The 16,579-nt window shown below is 40.2% G+C and overlaps 2 long non-coding RNA genes across 2 annotated transcripts; both read right to left on the bottom strand.

The window, feature by feature from the left end:
* Positions 1-2,011: 2,011 nt before the first annotated feature.
* Positions 2,012-11,013, bottom strand: LOC115584641 (uncharacterized). Its single transcript, XR_003984579.1, has 3 exons — positions 10,901-11,013; positions 2,551-2,686; positions 2,012-2,124 (listed from the first exon to the last, which is right to left on the bottom strand). It is a non-coding gene; the product is annotated as an uncharacterized LOC115584641 (long non-coding RNA).
* Positions 11,014-14,898: 3,885 nt separating this feature from the next.
* Positions 14,899-16,195, bottom strand: LOC115585546 (uncharacterized). The gene is made up of 3 exons (XR_003984718.1): positions 16,121-16,195; positions 15,343-15,408; positions 14,899-15,252 (listed from the first exon to the last, which is right to left on the bottom strand). It is a non-coding gene; the product is annotated as an uncharacterized LOC115585546 (long non-coding RNA).
* Positions 16,196-16,579: the final 384 nt, after the last annotated feature.

Here is a 16,579-nt window from a genome sequence, read left to right on the forward strand (position 1 = left end):
GAGATGCACGATCAGGATTTTTGGGGCTGATCACCGATCACCAAAAGCAGTATCTGCCGATCCCAATATTGCCGATCACCGATCACAGTGTCAAATCCATAAATTCATCTATATTGTTGTCTTGTGTAACTTTCATATATTTAATTAGTGATTCTTCTTACACAACATTGACAATGTATTATTAAGTATAAAAATTAGGAGATGAGAAAGTATCATGAATTGACCACCGTTTTATTGCAGGCTGAGGCAATGTGCAATATTTCACACTCTAGAGACTCTCTTAGAGACAACTTGGACTCAGCTTACATAGAGTAACTGTAGATTACTTGTGGGAATGCATGCAGTCAGGGTGGGAATTTTGTCATTTTAGGGGCATGACCTATGATCAGCTTGGTATCCCTTCCTGTTACAGCATCCAGTCTCCACCGCAGCTGTTACCTGCTTACCCTGTACCAGGACTGGTCCCATGGTTGCCACCTCTACAGCCATACTACCTCCAGCCACCCTGTATGTATGGTTTCCAGCAAGCATGAGTCTGCAGATTTGACATGCTGAATTAGAACCATGGACTGCTTATAGACCGTTGACACAGCCTGTGTCCATGAACAATTAAAAGACTGTTTTCACAGCCTGTTGTAACGAGCGACCTGCAGAGTGCTCATACAGGTCATTGATGCTGATGGACTGTAGACCGAAATATGTGCAGAGACAGATTATGGACTGTTTATACAGTAGCCAGTCAACAGATATGGACTGTGAATATGGGTTGTTGACAAGTTGAACTGTGACCCCTGACCTTTTGTTCAAGCATCAGCTTACCAAAGAGGATCTCCAGCGTCGAGTTCATAAAGACTGTTAAAGAAGACAAGTTGTTGAATTGGTTTAATGTCGGGACGACATTTGTTTGGTAGGAGAGAGTGTGACAGGTTGAAAAGCTAATACACTTATACATTGTTACAGATTAAAAGGACATAAATTCATGGTCTGTTATAATATTAAAATCTGTGTTGAGGTAAAGAAGATTATTCATAAGAGTTGAAAATGGGTTAAAACGCTATAAGAGTGTTTACTTGATATTGTTTACATTCATTTTGTATTCTCAAATTTAAGCATAAGTAGTTTTGATCTGTGATCCATAGAGTGATCTTGATCTAAGACTCTGAGATCGATTGCTTTTGGCTCCACCCACATATCTGGGGGATTCGCGGTATTCTTCCTCATTGCAGTAAACAATGAGCTGAGGAAAAGACGCTCTATCACTGTAGTGATTATTTCTCCCCTGTTTCAGGTATATTGTTACATTTAACAACACAAATGTGTATGTAACCGGTGGTTAATATGTTAAGAGCATTGAGAAAGTGTTATGATGAATTTTTGACTATGTTTAAGTTTTGTTTTGCCGAGAGGAGTAAAATGTGTTTGCTAGCTAGAAACTCTGGTAGCTGTGCCGAGCCGCTGCGCCGCCGCCATTGTGCACCGCACATTGTTCACGTCTAGCGTTGTGTTCCCTTCATGTTGAATTTGCAGTATGTTATGCACTCTTAAATGAAACTAAAGTGACTGCAAGTTAGTTTGGTGGACTGTAAGAATATTTTGTGCTTCCAAGTGAGATGTCTGTTTCTGAAGGATACTATAATCTACTGTAATACTGTTATTCAGACAGAATGTACATTATTATGTTGAACATGTTTATATTTTTGTATTTGTGCTTATGTACAAAAGATTGCAGTAAACAGTGAGCTGAGGAAAATACACTCTATCACTGTAGTGATTATTTCTCCCCTGTTTCAGGGGTGTAACAATAACATAACATTTAATTTAGTAAAGAAAGGTGTGTAAAAGTTAAACTAAAATGTTTCTATATATTCAATGAACAGACAGTTGATGCTTCTTTTCAATACAGTAGCGTTGGTAATGACATTGGTATTGAATAGGGGTGATGATACATTAGGAAGTCTAACTGAAGAGTAAAACAATGATTAGAAGACTAAAGAGAGGCCAAACACATTGCTAAGGAAAACAGTTTATTCAACAACAAATATAGAAAAAACAGTGTAATGTGTGTATGTGTGCTATGTAATGATGATGGTCTTCTACTCCTGTGTCCTCCCTGTTCCAACAGCCCTTTGAAAAGAAAAAAAAGGATGAAGACGGACCTTACCTCATTTAATAGTGCTTTGAGATAGCTGATTACTGTGATCTATGAAGTATCTCAAGGGTGCTCCAAATTGAATTTAAGACTTTCATAGACTCTATACAGCCTATATACTGTAGCGATATGAATCTATCACAGTTAAATTGTCATGAAATTTAAACCCAAAATGGCAAAATAACAGATCATTCTTGTCGCAAACATCATTCCCAACTATAAATATGAAATATATTTGAATTTTTATATTTTTAAACCTTTAATTGCCGTATTTGTTTTGATGCCAAAATTCACACGGTGATTATGAATACAGCAAAAACTATAAAAAATTAAAAGTAGAGTGTAGAAAAAACACTGAGCACGGTCTCTGTCATTTATATCTCGCATATTTTGTGACTTACAGGTTTTGCTCTCCTCCATGTGCTCTCATGGCACGGTTTCCTCCCCTGTCCCTGGCACCAATCAGCCATTTTGACACTGCCTTTTCCGCATCCTTTCTTGTTATGTCTTTGGTGAGGGAATTTCTTTTCAAACTCCCTGTAAGTGACATCCAGAAAAAGCAGGGAGAGGGAGAGGTGGAGCATTAATCACAAAGTGTATTATTTAGATGTTACATATGGTGAAATAAATATCTAAAAATAATGTTTGTCATTTCTCTGTCATGGTATATGGCATAGGTCTGCACCTACTAATAAGCCGGATGAATATCCGACTGGCCCTCTCTATCCCATGCACTCTGCACAACACAGAGGCTGATGCTCAGTGGTGTGGGAGTGGACTGCCATCTGATTTTATATATTTCTTTATTTTCTATTTATTCAACACCTGATTCTATATTTAATATAAGGATCAGCTTAATATTTTGTATAATTAACTAGAATAGAAGATGGCATTAAAAAGTTATGTTGAAAAATTTAAAATTGTGATAAGATAAACTAAATGAATAAATAATAAACAATATACACAAAATACATAAATAAATACAATAAAACTGCATAATCCGGGGATGGTTCATTCTTTCATTATCCTGTTTAAAAAACAAAATCAGTAAAACAAGCAAATGGGTCTGTTTCTCCGTCTTGAAACCATAACGGAAAAACTGAAAATGAAAAAATGAGAGACAGCAACCACGTAAATCCGTGTACCCTTCGTTCTTTGGTTTTTCTGTTTCAGAACCAAATTAAAATAACAGAAAAACAACTTTGTTTTTCTGTTATTTTTAGGGCTGAAACGACTCATCGAGTAACTCGATTAACTCGATTATAAAAATTCCTCGAGGCAAAAACTCTGCCTCGAAGCATCGTTAAATTCCTATGACGCGCACTATACGCGCAGGGATCTGATTGTTCCACACGGACCGTTGTTCAGGAAGCACACCAGCGCGTCATACATTTTGAATTTAGCTGGCTGGCACAATTTAGCTCTGTATTTGTAGTGATGTCGTGATGCGGTTTGACTAGATATGATGTTTAGCTTTGATGTTTTTAACCTCTTCAACCTGAGCTGCGCATGTTGCATTATACATGCGAGCATGCTAACCATGTAGCAACATATTAATGCAGCACACCAACTTAACAGGAAGAAGCTCGGCTAAACGCTCATGATAATCATTTTCACCTAATCGAAACTCAATTCCGACACCAAGCAACTAAAGGAGCACGTAGAAAAAACACGCTAATGGCGCATGTCCGAAAAATCGGCGTTAGCGATTACGCTACTTCATGCTAATGCTACATACAGCATGTCATATGAAAGCTGGGACAAATTTCAACGGTATACGTCTCATCACTCTGCGCCCAAAACTCACTGAAACAGCCGCCGAAGAAGAGCAAAAATAAACATCACTTTATACAGACATGATCATGAATTACGTGCTACATTGGCTGTTTTGTGATTATAAACTCTGTTTGAGTGCATTACACCGCCTCCACCGGCTAATCCAATGTGTCTGTGTCACTTTGAAATGATTCCTGACAGTTCAGGATAAATTTTGGTTCCAGGAGGACACGTATAATGTGGAGTAGGTAGGACCCTAGTCTTCCCACACAGTGTATTTGCCTCCTTGTGATTGGCAGATTAGTGTGATTATCATGGATTTGGGGACTGAAGACTGAAAAAGTCTTATTTATAATTTATTTATTTTATTTATTTATAATTGTTTTATTTACATTTATTTTTTTTATAAATTGTACACATTGTGTACCTGTTTGGCTAGATATTTTATATTCATTCTTTGTTCTCAGGTGGGTAATTTGCAGAAGGTGCAATCCTTTTTTTGTAATGTTGTATGAAGAAAACAAAACCAAGGCCAAATGGCCTTTACTATTTAAGTTTGTATTCACAGTTTTACATGTTATACATGTTTAACAGTAAGTTGATTTAACTGTACTGTTGTTTAATTATTGGCACTGGCACTTAATAAATGGGCTTAGTTTTGGAGCCAAATGTTGGAGTTGGAATGAATACCTCAGTTTTTTTGAGAAATGCTTGATCATTTTACAGCCACATCATTTTCGTTATGCATTATTTGTTTTGGTTGTTTAAAAACGCAAAAAAAATAATTATTCGATTACTCGATTAATCGATCGATAAAGTGCTAGATTAATCGATTACAAAAAGAATCGATAGCTGCAGCCCTAGTTATTTTGTTTTAAAACCAGAACGGAAAAACTGAAAAACAGAATAACACAAAATCACACATTTTGTAGCTGTTATTCTGTTTTAAAACAAAAACAGAATAACGTGAAAATTAACTTTTTTTAATCCGTCGACCCTTTGTTCTTTGGTTTTTCCGTTTCAGAACCAAATTAAAATAACAGAAAAACAACTTTGTTTTTCTGTTATTTTGTTTTAAAACCAGAACGGAAAAACGGAAAAACAGAATAACACAAAATCACACATTTTGTAGCTGTTATTCTGTTTTAAAACAAAAACAGAATAACGTGAAAATTAACTTTTTTGATTTTTACTGTTTTGTTATAGTGATATTTGGAAAATTCGGATTTAGGAGCGGCAGCGCAGCAATTGTAATTCATGTAATTCACACAGAAAGCTGCGCTGCCGCTCCTAAACAGACGTGACGGTAGACGTCATGATGATGAGATCGGGGTGTTTCGGGGTTATTTATCAAAATATACACCTGCACCCGGCGTTTAAAGGGACCCTGCGGTTTATTGAAACCCGGCTATTATTTGGTAATAAATGGTATTTACACCCCGCTCTGTACGCCGGAGCGGCGGCGGCGGCCATGCGCATCCGCGATTCATTTGCACTGACTGCAGGCTGGACTGCTGCGCGAGGCTACTGAGAGACTGACCGCCTGTGAGTGCTTTTGGACGGGGGAGGGACTCACGGCAGCCCCTGCTGCTCGTTGAGCACAGTAACTGCAGAGTGATACGTGCTTTCAAGTCAGAGTCTCCAAACACCACAAAAGTCTCCAATAACACCAGTAAAAGTCGCTATTTGTCGGTAGTCGCTTTTGGCAAAAAAGTCGCCAGAAGGATGATTTGTTTGTGTGTTATAATAGTCCAACCACTTGCATTTCGACATGGGGGGAATTTTCGTGATTTTATTTTTTATTTTTTAATCTTTTTTCCGAATTTTTTTTTTTTCCCTCCCATCCTGTAGCCTACTCGCGCCCCCCCGGGAGAGTGTCCGCCCCACCGGTTGAGAACCACTGCATTAGTCCATTATTAGATTCCTTCTGATGCTGACTATCACATAAAAAGGTGTTTTAGAGGCTCAGACAGACCTATTGTGTTCATTGGCAGCTCATTATGAGAGAGATCACGTCCACCTTCGGTGCGTGACGCACATTTCCTAATATGGACTTCACTTCTGGAGAGGGTGACCCCTAATTTCCACTGGATCCGCTCCGTGTGTGTAGGTTACAACAGGTTGTGGAATTTGGTTAAAATTCCGCGTAGTCAAGCCAGCCGCTCCAACATTTTAAGTGCACCCTTATTACAGACTTTATGGCCATAAAGTAAGGGCGCACTTAAATTGTTGGAGCTGCTCCGTCTCTCCTTCTTTCTCTCCTGAGACGGGGGCGGACCGGACTAGTTAATGTTCCGGAGCAGAATGTCAATCAATATTTTATCAGTATATGCCTATAGGCTACATACACACATAGCCTACCCTGTTTATAGAAGTAATCACAGCCGTTTCCAGATCGGCGTCTGAAACATAGGCTACTTCTGCAGCGAAGGTTGTGCTCCATGAAAAATAAAAAATCGGAAAAAAGATTATAAAATTTTTTTTTAATAAAATCACTAAAATTCCCCCCATGTCGAAATGCAAGTGGTTGGGACTATTATAACCCACAAACAAATCATCCTTCTGGCGACTTTTTTTGTCAAAAGCGACTACCAAAAAATCTAGCGACTTTCACTGGTGTTATTGGAGACTTTTTTGGTGTTTGGAGACTCTGACTTGGAAGCACGTATCACTCTGCAGGTGCTGTGCTCAACGAGCAGCGGGTGCTGCCGTGAGTCCCTCCCCCGTCCAAAAGCACTCACAGGCGGTCAGTCTCTCAGAAGCCTCGTGCAGCAGTCCAGTCAGAGCAGAGAGGAGACACACAGCACTCCGCCTCCAGGCTGTAAATGAATCGCGGATGTGCTCCGGCGTACAAAGCGGGGTGTAAATGTACCATTTATTACCAAATAATAGCCGGGTTTCAATTAACCGCAGGGTCCCTTTAAACGCCGGGTGCAGGTGTATATTTTGATAAATAACCGCAGGGGAAACACCCCGATCTCATCATCATGAGGTCTACCGTCACGTCTCTTTAGGAGCGGCAGCGCAGCTTTCTGTGTGAATTACATGAATTACAATTACTGCGCTGCCGCTCCTAAATCCGAATTTTCCAAATATCACAATAACAAAACAGTAAAAATCAAAAAAGTTAATTTTCACGTTATTCTGTTTTTGTTTTAAAACAGAATAACAGCTACAAAATGTGTGATTTTGTGTTATTCTGTTTTTCCGTTTTTCCGTTCTGGTTTTAAAACAAGATAACAGAAAAACAAAGTTGTTTTTCTGTTATTTTAATTTGGTTTTGAAACGGAAAAACCAAAGAACGAAGGGTACACGGATTTTTTTGATTTTTACTGTTTTGTTATTGTGATATTTGGAAAATTCGGATTTAGGAGCGGCAGCGCAGTAATTGTAATTCATGTAATTCACACAGAAAGCTGCGCTGCTGCTCCTAAAGAGACTTGACGGTAGACGTCATGATGATGAGATCGGGGTGTTTCCCCTGCGGTTATTTATCAAAATATACACCTGCACCCGGCGTTAAAAGGGATCCTGCGGTTAATTGAAACCCGGCTATTATTTGGTAATATATGGTGCATTTACACCTCGCTCTGTACGCCGGAGTGGCGGCGGCCATGCGCATCCGCGATTCATTTGCAGTCTGGAGGCGGAGTGCTGTGTGTCTCCTCTCTGCTCTTAATGCAGGCTGGGACTGCTGCACGAGGCTACTGAGAGACTGACCTCCTGTGAGTGCTTTTTAACGGGGGAGGGACTCACGGCAGCACCCGCTGCTCGTTGAGCACAGTAACTGCAGAGTGATACGTGCTTTCAAGTCAGAGTCTCCAAACACCACAAACGTCTCCAATAACGCCAGTAAAAGTCGCTATTTGTCGGTAGTCGCTTTTGACAAAAAAAAGTCGACAGAAGGATGATTTGTTTGTGTGTTATAATAGTCCAACCACTTGCATTTCACTTTATGGCCATAAAGTCTTTAATAAGGGCGCACTTAAAATGTTGGAGGTGCTCCGTCTCTCCTTCTTTCTCTGCTGAGACGGGGGCGGACCAGACGAGCTAATGTTCCGGAGCAGAATGTCAATCAATATTTTATCAGTATATGCCTATAGGCTACATACACACATAGCCTACCCTGTTTAGAAGTAATCACAGCCGTTTCCAGATCGGCGTCTGAAATAGTACTTCTACAGCGAAGATTGTGCTCCATGAAAAAAAAAAATACGGAAAAAAGATTTAAAAAATAAAACAAAAACACGAAAATTCCCCCCATGTCGAAATGCAAGTGGTTGGACTAGGCCTGGGCGATAAACCGAAAATTTACCTATACCGAAATTTACGACGATAACCGACGTCATTTTGGCCATGTCGGTATATTCGGTGTCATAGGCATAACATCCTCTAGGGACAGGGGACATGTTAGGTCCACTTGATTAATCTACCCCGGCATATACTGATGTGCTTATTTTACATCAATTTGATGGCAAACTCCGCCCGCTGATGCAACACCAGCTATGCCAGGTTAGTAATCAAGTGAACCCACTCTCGCTGTGAGTTGCGGACAGTTTGTGTAATGATGCTGCGTACAAAGGCTGCAACAGGCCACTGTTTGGCAGGCCGGTCCATTGATCAAACATTTGTGTTTTGTTTTTTATTCACTCAAAATAATGACTGTATTTCCAGCTAGAAAACGCGCATCTCTCTCCTCCCTCCATTGTTGTTTGCATTTGTGTGTCTGCGTGGTCTGTCACGTGAGTGTCCTCATGCTGGAAAACGTGACTTCTCGCGTCACGTACGCGAGAAGTCACGTTTTCCAGCATGAGGACAAAATATATATTTTTTACTAAGGAAAATGACAAAACTAGTAACGCGTTACCGGCATCACTGATTGTGTAGCTTAAGTGCAACATGGAGCATGAAGATGTAAAGAAAAAAATAAAAACAGTAGAATTAACTTTGAGCAAGTTTGGAGGAAAGTCGGAGTTGTGGACGGATTTTAAACAAGTCGTGGGCCGTGATAACAACATTTGTCGGCTTTGTCGAGTGCATTAAGTGCGGCACTTGTTGCATTATTCATTAAGATTTCTGTAGTTCAAACAACTCGCAATTGTAGTCGAGAACGTCAGTTATAACAGCCCACGTATTAAACAGTTGTCGGGTTTAAATCGGTCTCGAGCTCATAATTACATTCAATGTGTCGGGCCGGGCTCGGACACAACGTGCACGGGCTTGATTATAAGCTCTACTCGGGTCCAGCCGCGACTTTACTGAGGTTCACCCAGTGTGAGCAGCAGGAGGACGGCTAGCTCACCTCCCAGAACATGGCATTGAATCGCTGGAAACTGATTTAGTGACTGTCATCAAATTACTTAGCACAAATATATTAATACAAAATAATTGCAGTTCTTTCAATATTTTCCATGACATGTGACCCAGTGACTCCAGCAGCAGATTGTATTAGTAAACTGGATGAATGAGACACAGCTATGCTTATTGTACTTTAGTGCTTCCTCTATTTTATATGAATATTAATATGCAGAAATCTTGATTTTTAGTTTACTTATCGTTCATTTATCGTTATCAAGGCGAGTTGCTCAATATATCGTGATATTGATTTGAGGCCATATAGCCCAGCCCTAGGTTGGACTATTATAACACACAAACAAATCATCCTTCTGGCGACTTTTTTTTTTGTCAAAAGCGACTACCGACAAATCTAGCGACTTTTACTGGTGTTATTGGAGACTTTTTTGGTGTTTGGAGACTCTGACTTGAAAGCACGTATCACTCTGAAGTTACTGTGCTCAACGAGCAGCGGGTGCTGCCGTGAGTCCCTCCCCCGTCCAAATGCACTCACAGGCGGTCAGTCTCTCAGAAGCCTCGTGCAGCAGTCCAGCCTGCAGTCAGAGCAGAGAGGAGACACACACCACTCCGCCTCCAGGCTGTAAATGAATCGCGGATGCGCATGGCCGCGGATGCGTATGGCCGCCGCCGCTCCGGCTTACAGAGCGGGGTGTAAATGTACCATATATTACCAAATAATAGCCGGGTTTCAATTAACCGCAGGGTCCCTTTAAACGCCGGGTGCAGGTGTATATTTTGATAAATAACCGCAGGGGAAACACCCTGACGTTATCATCATGACGTCTACCGTCACGTCTCTTTAGGAGCGGCAGCGCTCCTAAATCCGGATTTTCCAAATATCACAATAACAAAACAGTAAAAATCAAAAAACTTAATTTTCACGTTATTCTGTTTTGGTTTTAAAACAGAATAACAGCTACAACATGTGTGACTTTGTGTTATTCTGTTTTTCCGTTCTGGTTTTAAAACAAAAAAACAGAAAAACGAAGTTGTTTTTCTGTTATTTTAATTTGGTTTTGAAACGGAAAAAACAAAGAACGAAGGGTACACGGATTTTGTGTCTGCGCCTTCATTCAAATGGTAATTCATTTTGCAAAATGGTTTCAAGACGGAGAAACGGACCCATTTGCTTGTTTTCCTGATGATCACGGACATAGACATATTTCTATGATCACGGATTGCCAAGTTGCGAGCGTCCTAGCGGAAACGGAAACACCGTTCGCGGGTAACACAGAGTTTAGCCAATCACAGACCCCGCTGGTAGACATTGGGATTATGGGTAATGTAGTACTTCTTCGTGACTACGTGAAAATGAATGTAACGGTTAAACCTATATTTGGATAAAAAAAACCTCCGTAAAAAACGATACGAGTGTCTGACAGTTGCATAGTTCTAACATAATTAGTGAGTCTACACTTGGCAAATTAGGCCATTACATGTTAAACTCATTAACGTTCTTGCTAGCTTACGTTCTTGCTAGCTAACAGACGTTTAACCACTTGGCTAAACATCTGTTAGCTAGCAAGAACGTTGATAAAGGGAAAAAATAGTTGAATAAACTTTTAGGTTTACACAGTGCTTTTTTCAGTTCTATGGTGTTGTTTGTTAGTCAGGACTTACCTTCGACACTGTTTGGCCCAAATCAAAACTTGTCTTCTTCAAACTGGTGATCCTGAGGCAACTCCAGAATGAACTAGTGTAGCAAGATTACTTCTCATCTCCATGACAACCCCCGCCACACACGCGCACAGTTTTGAAAAAAAAAAATACATTGGCTAAAAGAGCAGATAGGATATCTGTGGCTGTGGTTGAGTTTATTCCTGTTTTTCTTTTTTTCTTCTTTTTACCTGACATTATAGTGGCTAAAATACCAAAACATTTTGATGACACCTTAAGTGTCAATAATATAACAATATCATAACAATTACATTTTTGGCCCAGATTTTACCTCACATCATAGTGGCTGAAATATCAAAACATTTTGATGACACCGTAAGTGTCAATAATATTACAATATTATAACAATTAAATTTTTGGCCCAGTTGGGACCCATCTAGTTCCCATATGTGCTGGCCAACTGGGATGCCCATCTCTCGCCCATGTATATTCTTCTGGGATGCCCATGTGGGGCCCAACACTAACCCAATTCAAAGCCCACTCTGAGCCCATGCCCAGTTAAAGCCCATGTAACCCAAGTAAATCTCATGTGGGCCCCACTTGGACGTGTTGGCTGGGAAGTAACGCTGGCTGCATTTTCTCTGCCATTGTAACCAAATGAACGTCTTCTCCTGCAACTCGGCATTTCTGCAGAGGAGTGTGCTGAATATTTCCGGCATCAGTGAAACGTAACGTGTGTGCGCGGGGAGGAGGAAGGGACAGAGGACGAGACGAGACATGAAGGCATCTGACCAGTCCGTGCATCTGACCGATTGGTCAGATTTTTCTCAGTCCTACAGCTGCCACAGAGGTCCGATTATTTTCGTTCCTTTTTCTGACTCCATAATGTATTGACTACTCTCAGGATAGCAGGATCATTTCACCCAGTATAACAAAATGTGTTTCTGAACAGCTACAGACCCTAGCTTTAACAGAGAATGATAACTGGCCAAATGTACTTTCTTTTGTGGAATTGATAAATCACCACGTGTGGTCCTTCTAGTAATCTGAACAGTGCTGCGTTGGTTTATGAGTGAGTTCAGTGGAGGGGGTGTGACAAGACTCTACACCAACGACGTCTTTCTGACAAGCAAGTCATGGCCGCCAGCAAGCCAGGGAGCAGTGGTGCAGTTATTGTTAAGTACAATATTAAATGATTGTTGTCATGTTATTAGCCTACTCTGTTTGATATTTCGATTAAACATAAAGCTTGCTAGTTCACTTTGACTAATTTGTGATATTGTCAGGCAGGCTAGCTGATAACGTTAGACGATGGCCCTGCACACTGAATGAATTGTTTATTTCACTTAAGTACAGAGGCTTGCTATGTGCTAGTGCTATGTTACGTTATAATAAGTAACGTCATTAGTGGTCAAACAACAGTCCACAGGCCAACTGTTGCCCGCAGCGCACTGCGGTCAAGCCAGCCGTGGTTCGCGTTTGCTTGGTCAAATCAGCCGCACGTTGTTTTCTAGTGCGCGACTCTACTAACATTTACGGTAATCGTAATGAAACCGCTCTGAAGAGCTGCTAGTGACAGTGGGGCAGACTGCAGTCACACAGTCAGACCCGTGAAAATTACGATACTTTTACAGCAATTATTCCCGGTAATAAACTGAAGGTATCACAAAGGTATGCGTCTGGATTTCAAAGTAAAGGAAGACAGAAAAAACTTAAGGATATTTCACCCAACTTTGACGTGGAATGAAAAGCTTATTTTCCGTAATTAGTCTATGATTCATATACTGCTGAACTTAGTACTTCCTAGTCTACTTGCATGCATTATATGAAGTACTTTTACTGTGTACTGTTTGAGTAATCCTGTGTCAAAATCCTTAACATAGTACAAGGATAATAAGGATAGTTCGCCCTTTTTGTTAAGTAAAAGATCAGAGTATTTCCTCCAACACTGTGTAATCCTGAAACTTGGATTCATGATAGATAGATAGATAGATAGATAGATAGATAGATAGATAGATAGATAGATAGATAGATAGATAGATAGATAGATAGAAATACTTTAATGATCCCAGACTGGGAAATTGTTTTTATTTTTATTTTTTATTTTTTTTATTTTATTTTATATGAGTAGGTTTTTTTACAGTCATAACACCCCAAGCATATATGGCCATGGATAAAACTTGAGAATTCAGCTGACCATCTGCCAGCAGACATTGACTGTGGTTGACTAGGAGCAGAAGAGAAGAGTTGAGATAGATTTGCTAATCCTAGCTGACAGTAACATCAAGAAGATGGAGCACAAAAAGATCCCAGGGCTGGGAGATCACAGTAACAATTATGTGACCGATATAAGCAGGTAAAGCAGGGGAATGAGGACACAGTTTGTCTTGTTTACTTTCCAGATTGCCTCTCTGTATGATTTGTTTAACATAATGTCTCATAACAGTCACATAAGCACAATGCATATCTTTTTACCTCTTCTCAGGTTTATGTAGTTCAATTTCACATTTTCAGAGAGCTTCTGTAAATATATTACATTCTCTTTGTCAATTTCACAGCATAAATTGTTGATGTTGATGTTGTTGATTCTTTACAAGCTCTGAGGCTGTGCTACTACCTTCGAAGCCTGCACACCTGAAGAACTGGCTGCATGGACTCACTCTCTCCGCTGATCAGCTGTTAGCCTCACCGCTCAGCTGTTAGCCTCACCGATCAGCTGTTAGCCTCACCAATCAGCTGTTAGCATAACAACGCTAACTTATAAGCAGACATACTCGATGTTCTGTGGGCTGTCCATCGCTGCTCCGCTGGTCCTCCCTCCACCACAACCTTGGGGTTATTCACCACCTGGCTCCGTTGTTGCTCTCCCCCGGCTGGCAGCGATGTTGGATGGTCGCTGCTCCGCCGTTGCTGGTGGGGTCTGCCGGTGTTCAGAGCGGGAGCTCCTGGACTTCTGTGACTGTGTGTTAAACTGTGTCTTAATTCCTCTGCTTTACATGCTTTATACAGGTCGCTTACATCATATTGACAGATAATATTAGCATATTATGTGTGTTTACTGTGAATATGTACATTTGTTTAAATTTAAATATGTAAGGATACTAACTTAAATTAACTTAATTAAGGATATTTAAAAATTTAAGGATTACTCCAACAGTACACAGTAAAAGTACTTCATATTATGCAAGCAAGTAGCCCACTGCGCAGAGAGACGTCCAAACAACGTCTTTTCCAAGTCATTTTTGCACGTCTAATTTTGGTCACCTCAAGGTGCAGACTGTTACTCCAGATGACGTCTTTTTTTCAACGTATACATTATGTCCATTTATGACGTCCACTCCACCTGCGCAGAGAGACGTCCAAACGACGTCTTTTCCAAGTCATTTTTGCACGTCTAATTTTGGTCACCTCAAGGTGCAGACTGTTACTCCAGACGACGTCTTTTTTTCAACGTACACTTAACGTCCATTTATGACATCCACAGTACCTCCGTACAGGAGCTATTTCTAGTCCAAATATGGTCTTTGTGGACGTCATTTCAACGTCAAATTAGAACTCATATTAGACATTGTTTTTATACTGTACTGCTTCTAGTTTCTATGCATCAATGTAGTCCCATTTCAGAAGGTGGCATGCTGTTAAAAATAATAAATCACAATCCAATCTCCAGGATTCAGTTGAGAAATACTAGTTACTAGGCTACTACTTCTTAACAGCAGGCAGCATAACCCTCAATCAAGTTTGAAAAAAACAAAGTGGTAAAATACAATAAATAAAATTACACCTCTTTGGTCTGTACTACAAAAATAAGGTTAGTCCTGAGTGACTATGTACAAACATAAGAACTATTAAAATATAAAACAATTAAACACATATACATATATATATTTTCATTTATTTATTTATTTATTTTTTAAGTGTGAAGACTGGGGTAAAAATCAAACTGAACACAGAAAAATTAAAGGGCTTACCAGATTAATCTTGTGAAAATAAACACAAATCTGGCTTTTTTTCCACACATAAATGGTTAAGTTTCAAACACACATTCCCTTTGTCTGTAGTCCACTGTCTCGAGGCTGCTGATCACTTCGGCTTCATCTTCATTTGGTTCATATTCAGAGTCAGTGGACAAACAGTCCACATCAGTGTCAAAATCAAAACCATGTGATGTCTCAGGAACGCTGTCACTTGTTAAACTGCGTGGGGTCACAGGCTGTTACAACTACACTGCTACAACTCCCAGCCACAACATCGATATTAATGTCAATGCTCTGATGTCCATCTTCGCTGTCATAACGTAGAAGTTCATCCATGTCTCTTAGGTGTTTTCGCCATTCTCTCGTTTTCATAGCCATCTGTAGACACAGATGCAGTATAAGTCAGTTTAGTCTTACATATTTATTTGAATGGGTGTGTGCAAAGGAGCATGAAGTCACAATCTGTACCTTGTTTAGGTGGCTTCCAAAGGGCTGGAAACCCCACTCCACTTTCAAAAGAGGACCAAACACCACCTGACAAAAGGATAAGACTGATTTAGAAACACCCAACTAAAGCTTTACAATACTGAACTCAGTACTCCATTGCACTAAATTGTTATGCATTTGGCTGCGAACCCCCACGTGCTTGTGTCTGAAGCTACCCCTACTCCCGCCTGTATATTAGTATTTTGCTTTGTTTTGTTTTGTTGTGCTGCTAGCCCCATTAGCTGTCCCGGATGTTAGCAAGTGCAGGCACGTCTCTGTCAGCAGCAGCACCGCAAAGAAAAATAACGACAGTCTGAGTGAAGCGCTGGAGCCACGGTCCATACACGGCCGTCACCGACAAAAAAGCCTTGACCGGTAACTTAACAAGTATGATGGCCGTTGTGATGAGGTAGCTTTATGCTAACTTCGACGAGCGGTAGCGGTTAACATCCGCTGCTAACGCCCGCTTCTCAGCTCACCACAATGGCCGTCCTGCTCATTAACACTGGAGGCTCCTGTTGCCGACGATGGTTGGGTAACAGACCACGGCTCAAGCGCGTCACTCTATGTATTCATTTTTTGCCGGCTTGTTGTAAACAAAGTTGGTTGTGTTCAAAAGCTAACGTTAGCAGATGTAATGCTAATTATAGCGACAACAGATTTGAAGTAGATTAACACAACAAAGCTAAAACGGCAAATGCTTTAAATGCATAAATGAACATAAAATTAACTTATGGGTCTATGAGCTGACCGAACTTACCTGCAATTTAGTGGACGCTGATTTTCGGACTGCTGTAAGTTGTTGAATAGGTCAACGGTGCACAGAGCCGAGCGGCCAATTGCTTCAAACACCTGGGCCAATGGGAGTGGCTATTAGGATGTACGTTGTAATGACGCAATGCCTCAGCCAATCAAAATGGCGTTGACTGTATGTATATATATTTTTGTATTAAACAGAATTACACTGTTTTAGAAAAGAAAAACAGGAAAATGTAAACAAACAAAAACATTAATTTTATTCCAAAATAATGTTTAATCACAAAATAATCATGTCCATACTACTAGTACTACTCCTATGATGATGATAATAACAATAATAATAATAATAATAATAATAAATTACTTACATCATGTCAATTCCCTGCACCTGTCTTAGACGTCTAAAAAAGTGACCTAGCCCGACGTTCAAATGTTCAACTGCATATTGACGTCCAAGTGG

The sequence above is a fragment of the Sparus aurata genome, chromosome 7 (assembly GCF_900880675.1).
Source record: "Sparus aurata chromosome 7, fSpaAur1.1, whole genome shotgun sequence".
In the NCBI taxonomy this organism is placed as follows: Eukaryota; Metazoa; Chordata; class Actinopteri; order Spariformes; family Sparidae; genus Sparus; species Sparus aurata.